General features: G+C 37.7%; 1 protein-coding gene across 1 annotated transcript in view; it reads right to left on the bottom strand.

Moving 5' to 3' along the window:
• Positions 1-7500, bottom strand: part of SV2C (synaptic vesicle glycoprotein 2C) — a 1515246-nt gene that overhangs the window by 312238 nt on the left and 1195508 nt on the right. The window lies entirely within an intron of this gene.

Here is a 7500-nt window from a genome sequence, read left to right as displayed (position 1 = left end):
TAGCTGGTTGTGGGGGGGCTGAAGTCTTTCTCAGAACACAGACAGAAAAACAGAGACACACACACATACTATTTCTCTCTCTCTGTCTCTCCCAGCTGCAGCTTTCACAACAACAGGCAATCTAGAGGAACCACAAATATTTGGGATGTGGCAGGAAACCAGAGCACTCAGCAAACCCTTACATGGATGCAGGGATAATGACCAAATTTCACACAGAGTGCACTATAGTTGAGAACAGATTGCAGTCATAAACTGAAAGCAAGTTTCTCATTTGCTAAGCAGGGTTCATCATATCTTTGAAACTGCATACTAGTAAACATTTTGCCAAAACATATAACTACTTTAAATAACAGGTTTCTGTCAATTATATTCCCTGATTAAGGTAAGCATATTTAATTACCTTAGCTTTTATTGTATCCACTGATTGTAGATACCAAAACTACTAAAATATGGCCGATCTGTAAAAAATATTACTAAATAGAAAGGAAATAATAACGGAGATAAGGAAACCGATAATCACCATCTTAACTTTTCTACATATGAGAAAATGCATAAAATGCATACATCATACAGAAGGCAGAAAACAATCTACATTGTGATCTATGAATATTCAATCTGTTAATTGTGCTACTAGAATATGAAATCATCCATATAAATAAAGTACAAAGTGGAGCCAGTCATTGTTGTTGATAGTTAACCTCTATGTACATAGTCAGTAAGTCTTCTCTCTGCCAAAGAAAGACATTCTTCTCTGAGCCTCTGGTGGTATCATTAACAAGTCTGCAACACTTAACAAAGAAAAAATGATGAATCTTACTACTTTTCATCATGTGAATGGTTAAAGCACTACTAACTTGAAAATTCTTCATGACCTTTAAATGTTTGGTTATGCTTTTCTTTCCTTCTTTTGACAGGATTTTGCTGCCACCACCTACCAGACATTAGCCACTTCCCAGCCAAACATTCCTTTCATTCCCTTTACTGGGGTACGGATTGGAAAGGAGGCACCATCATTAAGGCAGCTGACAGAGATAGTTTCAGGTTCTCCCATTAATGTATACCAACCCATGGCTGGACATATTATGCAGTGGTTGACCACACTGTGCCAGCCATATCTGCAAGGGACTGACATCAGCAGGATGCCTCACCCTCTCATATGATGTACTGCATGCTGATTTCCCCAGTCTTGTCAGGGAAATCTGACCATGCACTCATGCCCCTAGCTGCATGCATACCATCCTCCCTAGCATGGGCACGATCATCCTCCCCTGCCTGTGCAGTCAAGTGCTCAAGCTGTAAACTGAGCTCAGGTCGCCCAAACAGTAGGCAGTTCTATTGTTTTAAGCTACAGACAGAGGCTTCATTATATGTTTCTTGAAGCTTTCCCATAAGCAGGGCACTGGGACTGTAGACTGCACTACAAATAAATATTTTAGCATGCAGTCACTTGTCATGTTTCATAGTAAGCCCAAAATTTCATAGTATGCTGTTCTAAAATGACTTCCTCTCATTTTAGTGCAGTGCAGAAGGAGAAAGGACAACATGTACAACAATGCATTTAAAGTAAATTTGGTTTTACTGGTAATTATGGTGCTTACACATGACACACTGCCATTTGCAGTGACTTACAAATGAGAGGGTGAACCTGGCTTTCTGAATCACTTGAGGGCATGTGTATGAAGGAGAAGCCTCAGCAGTCTTGGCTACAGGTTTCTGAATCCACTACTGCAAAAATGGTTAGTAAGTTACTTGCAGAACTACATTCCCTCTGGAAAAAAATGAGAACTGCTTTGAGGACATACCTTCCTCTCACCACAGCCCTGATGTGGAAACAGTGCCCTTGGTAACTGGCCTTAGTAGTTTTACTGTTCCATAGAGAAGATTATTAATCCAGTTCAATATACGTATACAGTATGGTGTTGGATGAATGTGTGCCAAATTTTAATTTTTTTGTCAGGCATTTCTTTGTTTTTATAGACAATATGGCATCCATTCAACTACCAGCAAACCTAAAGTTGCAGAGTAGCCTGTCAGAAAATTGAAAATTCTGGATACAAAACTTCAAGCTGTTTGTCATTGTGAGTGGTCTTAGCGAAAACTGTAAAGCATCCAGTTTGCCATATTTTGTCATATCAGAGGCAGGGACGTCATTAATGCATTTAACACTTATTCTCGGAAAAAGAAGTGCGAAACAGTTTGACAGCACCGGAAAGTAAATTCCAGGCATGCTGCAAGCCAAAGAAAAATTCCTAAGTATGACATTCAATTCTCACCAGAAATCAAGGGGTCTAAGGAATACCAATGCATGTACTACTAAGCTGAGGCACAAGGCAGATGACTGTGAATCTGGGCAACTGCATAACACCTTGATTAGGGACAGAATAGTTTTTACATAAGGGATGGCCATACAAGAGGCAGACCATTGTCAGAATCTGATTTGGCACTGGAACAAAGGAGCAATGTGTGACACGCAAGCAAATGTTTGCACAGTTAAAATCACTAACAGAGGACTTGGAAGTATGTAAGACTGATACTTTGTGAGAATGAAAAACATCTGAAGTCTAGATAGTGTAGAAGTAATAAAAAAAAAAAAAAAGGTGAGACCACATTTCCCACCACTCAAACAAACTGGTGCCTGTACTACACCCAGTATAAACATACCTTCACTATTTGTGGACAAAGTTCAACCTGCTGAGGACTGGAGCCCATGAACTCCATTTCCTAAAAAACAAACAGCAAAAATAACACATTTTTAAGTGTTTTTTAGAGGGGGAAAGCCCCTTCGCCCCTGAACTTATACATACCAACTCTACAGTTGTACCATCTTGAAGAAAGGGGAACTTATCCCAGATAAGGGCATCACTGCCAGTGCAACTCACTGACAGTGATTTCCTGTGGAGGAGCTCTGATCCACTGCAGGTTGAACTTTGGGCAAATGAAGCTTGGGAATTTAATCTTCATCCACCCCATAGATTACCCATATAAACACAGTGATGAGAGGCATAAAGGAAAATTCAGGTCTGCAGAATGTGTGGTGGTGTTGGGCATTTTCTAAAAATGTGCTTTAGACATAAGGAGTTACAGAAACAGAATATTATTACTTTGGATGCATACAAACTGTCAAAGACAGGCATGCTTGTGGCCTTTGTAGAAGTGCAGATTTTGGATAGTGTGTAACTAATGGCATAGACAGAGTGTATAAAATTGAGTATGGAGAGGGCTGAAAATTAGTATCATAAAATTTTCCAAGAAGGCTAACTAAAGGATAATTAAAAAGATCACTGGTCTCAAAAATCTTAATTAGCAAGACAGATTGCAGCCTTCTCTCTGTACCCTGTTTCTTATAGACTCCTCCGTGAACATCTGCAAACAGCTGTATGTAGCCTTTTGAGCTCTTTTAGAGAAAAAAATAGCACTTCAAATACCCTGTTAAAGAAATTAATCTTCATTAGCAGGTAGAGAAATAAAGCATGTTGGCATGATAGATTTATATCCTAATTTATCCCTTACTTCTGTAACAAACTCCCAGAACATGTCAAGCAAAGTAGCACCCTTGTCACCTGTAAGGTTAACTTAGATAATTGGATAGGCAGTCTCAATTTTTTCTCCAGTTTCTCTTATCTTGCCCTGTTTGAGATTAGTGAAAATTTCTGAAGAAGGGGTTTTGGTCTGCAGACTGATTGCCTAGTACATAATGAACCTATAAATAAGACAAGACACCACAAGCCCTAAATATTTGTATAACAATCTCTGAAATCACACTTACCTTGTGGTAAGTCTCACTCGGAATATAGAGTTGTGCAAATGGCTACCATGCATACTACCCACTTTTCAAACCTCTCACACAATCTGCCCCTAATGCGAAGAAAATATCTCCTTCCAACCACTGATGCCAACCAACAAAACCCAAAAGACAGTGTGCATTTGAATATTTACTCTAAACCCTACCTTCAAAATACTTAATGTACAAACTTCCAAATCACACATCCAAAAATCTGACCAGTACCGCAGTAATCAAACACACACACACACACACACACACACACACACACACACACACACACACACACACACACACACACACACACACACACACATGCACACACACACACACACCACTGTGGTATGACTGGTAACTTTCTTACAGAGGGGTTACAAAGCCGAAAAGAACTTGTCTTTAATAAAACAAATCCACCAATGATCACTTTTTCTCCAACAGAAATCTGGGCATTGTCAGACTGTTGTAAATTCGAAACCAGTAAATTAGAAAGGGTATAAGCTAATGTGATGAATTAATATCAAACAATAAAAGAACTAATGCAATAAACATCAGCAAAAATATTTCCTACTTTAGAAATAGATCAAAATAAGAATACGTACACATGAATACCATAATTCTAACAATCATCTCATTTTAACACCTTTCAAATCTGCATTTTTCATTCATTCTTGAAAGTATAACACCATTAAAGACAATTTACCACTTGTATTCATTCTTATTAATAAATTTTCAATGTTGTCACCTCTAGCATTTACAACAGCTGCATATAACACAAAAATATAACCTTTTTTGAAAGCTTTCAAATACACTGAATGCTTTAAAATAGCATTTATTTTCCTGTATATAAGACAATTAAGCTTGTACACAACATTGTTTAGTTTCTCAATTCTACTTTTCACATAAGATACAGCTTTCAGAGTGCATTTAGCAAAGTACACAGTGATCATGAACTGGCAATTAAAATATAAAGGAGAACCGTAAGAAGTCTAGCTAACAGGGCTGCAATAAATGCTACCACTAGTTATAAATCTAGGAAAAGAACACTGATGAGAGGTACCTCATGTCCAGTTCAGCATAAATTAAAATAAACTCTCTTTGACCATTAAACTAAATCCATATTCAAACATGTCCTTTAAATTCCAACTTCTTTTGTAAGCAAACAGTAGTAGGTCAAAAACTATTCTACTGGCATCACCACAGCTTAACAGAATCTTGCAGTTGCTAAATACAAATGTCTTTGATTAGAAAAGAATCCAAGATATGTGTATCAGTCATAGCCATTGAGCTTTATCCCATTGTTTTATTTGTGTTAATAATATTACTACTGTCATTCAAAATTAAAGTGACATACAACTCATTTCTATTATTAACCACTTCTGTTTTAAACATCTCCTTAAAGGAAGGGGAGGACCCCTAGTAAGTAAGTTCCTTCCTTTTATTGTCAAACAGATCCTAGGCAGCTGTCAGTAAAGTGGTCATAATGTCCCATTACTACATAATTTTTGTATAAAATGAATGCATACTTTTAAAGTCAAAATAATTATTGCTATTGCAAGGTTGCCTGCTTTCATTACTGAGTACTGTATTGGTATTAACATTTTTGTAAACCTTCATATCCAAAAAAAAATGAGTTGTTAGCTGATTCAAAATGTACATAAATGTTAAAAAGGTGTATTCATTTAAAAAGTTAACACAATGTGCAAAACTTTCTTCACTGCTCCTCCTTACGATGAAAATATCATTAAATAAAGTGCCAGTACACTAAGATATGTTCTCTGAAGGGGTAACCAATTCATAGTCCCAAATAGCCAAATCAGTATTTGCTTAGTTTGGCCATGTCAGTCCTTTTAGTTATTCTTTTTAACTGTTTGCAAAAGCATTGAAAACATAAAGAACAATGTTTCCAAAAACTCTATAAATAAAATACATCATGAACTATAAACATGCTATAACATTTTGCCAGAGTTAATGAAAATCATTCTAAACTAGTGTCATGGGGATAACAAAGCATGAGTTTTTTAATGTCAAGAGGAGCTAAAAAATTAGAAGAAAACATTTCTGGATCCTTACTGTTTGGAATGAAGTCACCAGGGAAAACAACTGTAGCATATTCTTTAATTTTGCATTTAGAAACAAAGCCTGTGGTCCAGTTTCTGACCCCCACAGAAGCTACAATTTGTCTTAATGGTGATGGTGGAGTCAGAAACATTATCATTCAGTTTTGGGATGCATAAAATGATGCACAGCATGGGGTGAGGAACATAGGCTAGCTGTTGTTTACATGACTATTATATAGTCAGGTCTGTATTACTATGTGCAGTGTCAATGGCATATTTGTCAGTGTTAATATAGAAGATTATTATCTGGTCGCAGATTGTAAATGGTATATTACGTGTTTGAGACTTAGATGCCAATAATTTCACTTCAGGAGCGAAGCGCAAGAGGTGAATCTTGGCATCCTTGTTGAGAACACATAATTTCCCATTATGACCAGAGATCCAGTCATAAATTCTTTGTAGTACACGAAGATTTATCTTCTCTACGAACTACTAGTTAGTGAAAAATTAGACTAAAAACAAAAAGTGATGTGTTGTCCCAGTTTTGAAAGCTGATAAAGCAATGGGGAAGTGATTGATGTCTTACGTATTCTCTGTGTAAAGGAAGCAGTTGTAACCAAAGTACTGGGTGTACTTTAGCAGACAGCCAGCGGAAATGGGAGCTGAAACAAAGCTGTTTCATGCCATGCTGTTGTTATTTTCTGGTCAATGTTGCCTGGTTTTAGTGCAGACTCAATATTAACAGACACTAGAAGGTGCTTAACATTCCTCTAAGCGTTGTCATGGTCGGGTTTCACTCTGTAGTATTGCTTAACCAGGATATTATTTTACCAGTTTTGAGTGTAATCATGGAGCTCCATGCACTACATAAAAATGAAAGTCAGTCAATAAATGAAGTTTGGCAACAAACTAAGTTGTCCCGGGACATCTTCATGGGGGGGGGGAGGTTAATATTAGGAGGATTTAAAGGGTTGGAGAGGTGAAAGGGTTAAGTGGAGGTAGGGATGGTTGAGAGGAAATGAGATAATGATGGGGAGGGGCTTAAGAGGTTTAGTCTAGAGTAGGTGGGTTAAGCAATCACATTTTGGCATGAACTTGCTATTGCAAGATTACGTCCTGATGACATGTGGGTAAGGTGGTGGACAGGTAGGCTTTGGTTAATGCAAGTATATGGGGAAAGGTACTGCTAGGTAATTTTCCTTATCTGCTCTTTTTTTTTTTTTGGTCATGCGGTGGTTTAAGGGCTGTGGTTGGTTGTGGGGTCGCTTAGGTTTCATTTGGCCTGCTGTCCTTTACAACTGCATTTGGTCAGTAGTATGGTCATTTTCTACTGGTCGGTCACTCAGAGAGTGCTACATTATTTATTTATTTATTAATTATTTTATTTATTTATTTTCTTCTTCCTCCACTGGTCATTGCTGGTGTGGAATGGTCATGGGTATAAATTTTGTGTAATCCTGCCTATGTTAAGCTCTGTGGGGATGTCACGGTGGTTGCAGGTTTTTGCGGGTTTTTTCACAAGGCTGCTTGCCATTCTGGGATCATGTGTGACGTTTCTGTGGGTGCTCTTGGATTGTTGTGGTGTATGGTTTCAGATACTGCGAACAGAGCAAACACCGGCAGTCCTGCAGTACTTCATCAGTTCTAGAAAAAAGAAAAAAC

Source organism: Protopterus annectens, chromosome 2.part2 (genome assembly GCF_019279795.1).
Source record: "Protopterus annectens isolate FY-2018-M chromosome 2.part2, PAN1.0, whole genome shotgun sequence".
NCBI lineage: Eukaryota > Metazoa > Chordata > Ceratodontiformes > Protopteridae > Protopterus > Protopterus annectens.
Note: the sequence above shows the minus strand (reverse complement) of the source record. Positions and strands in the feature narration are given on the sequence as shown.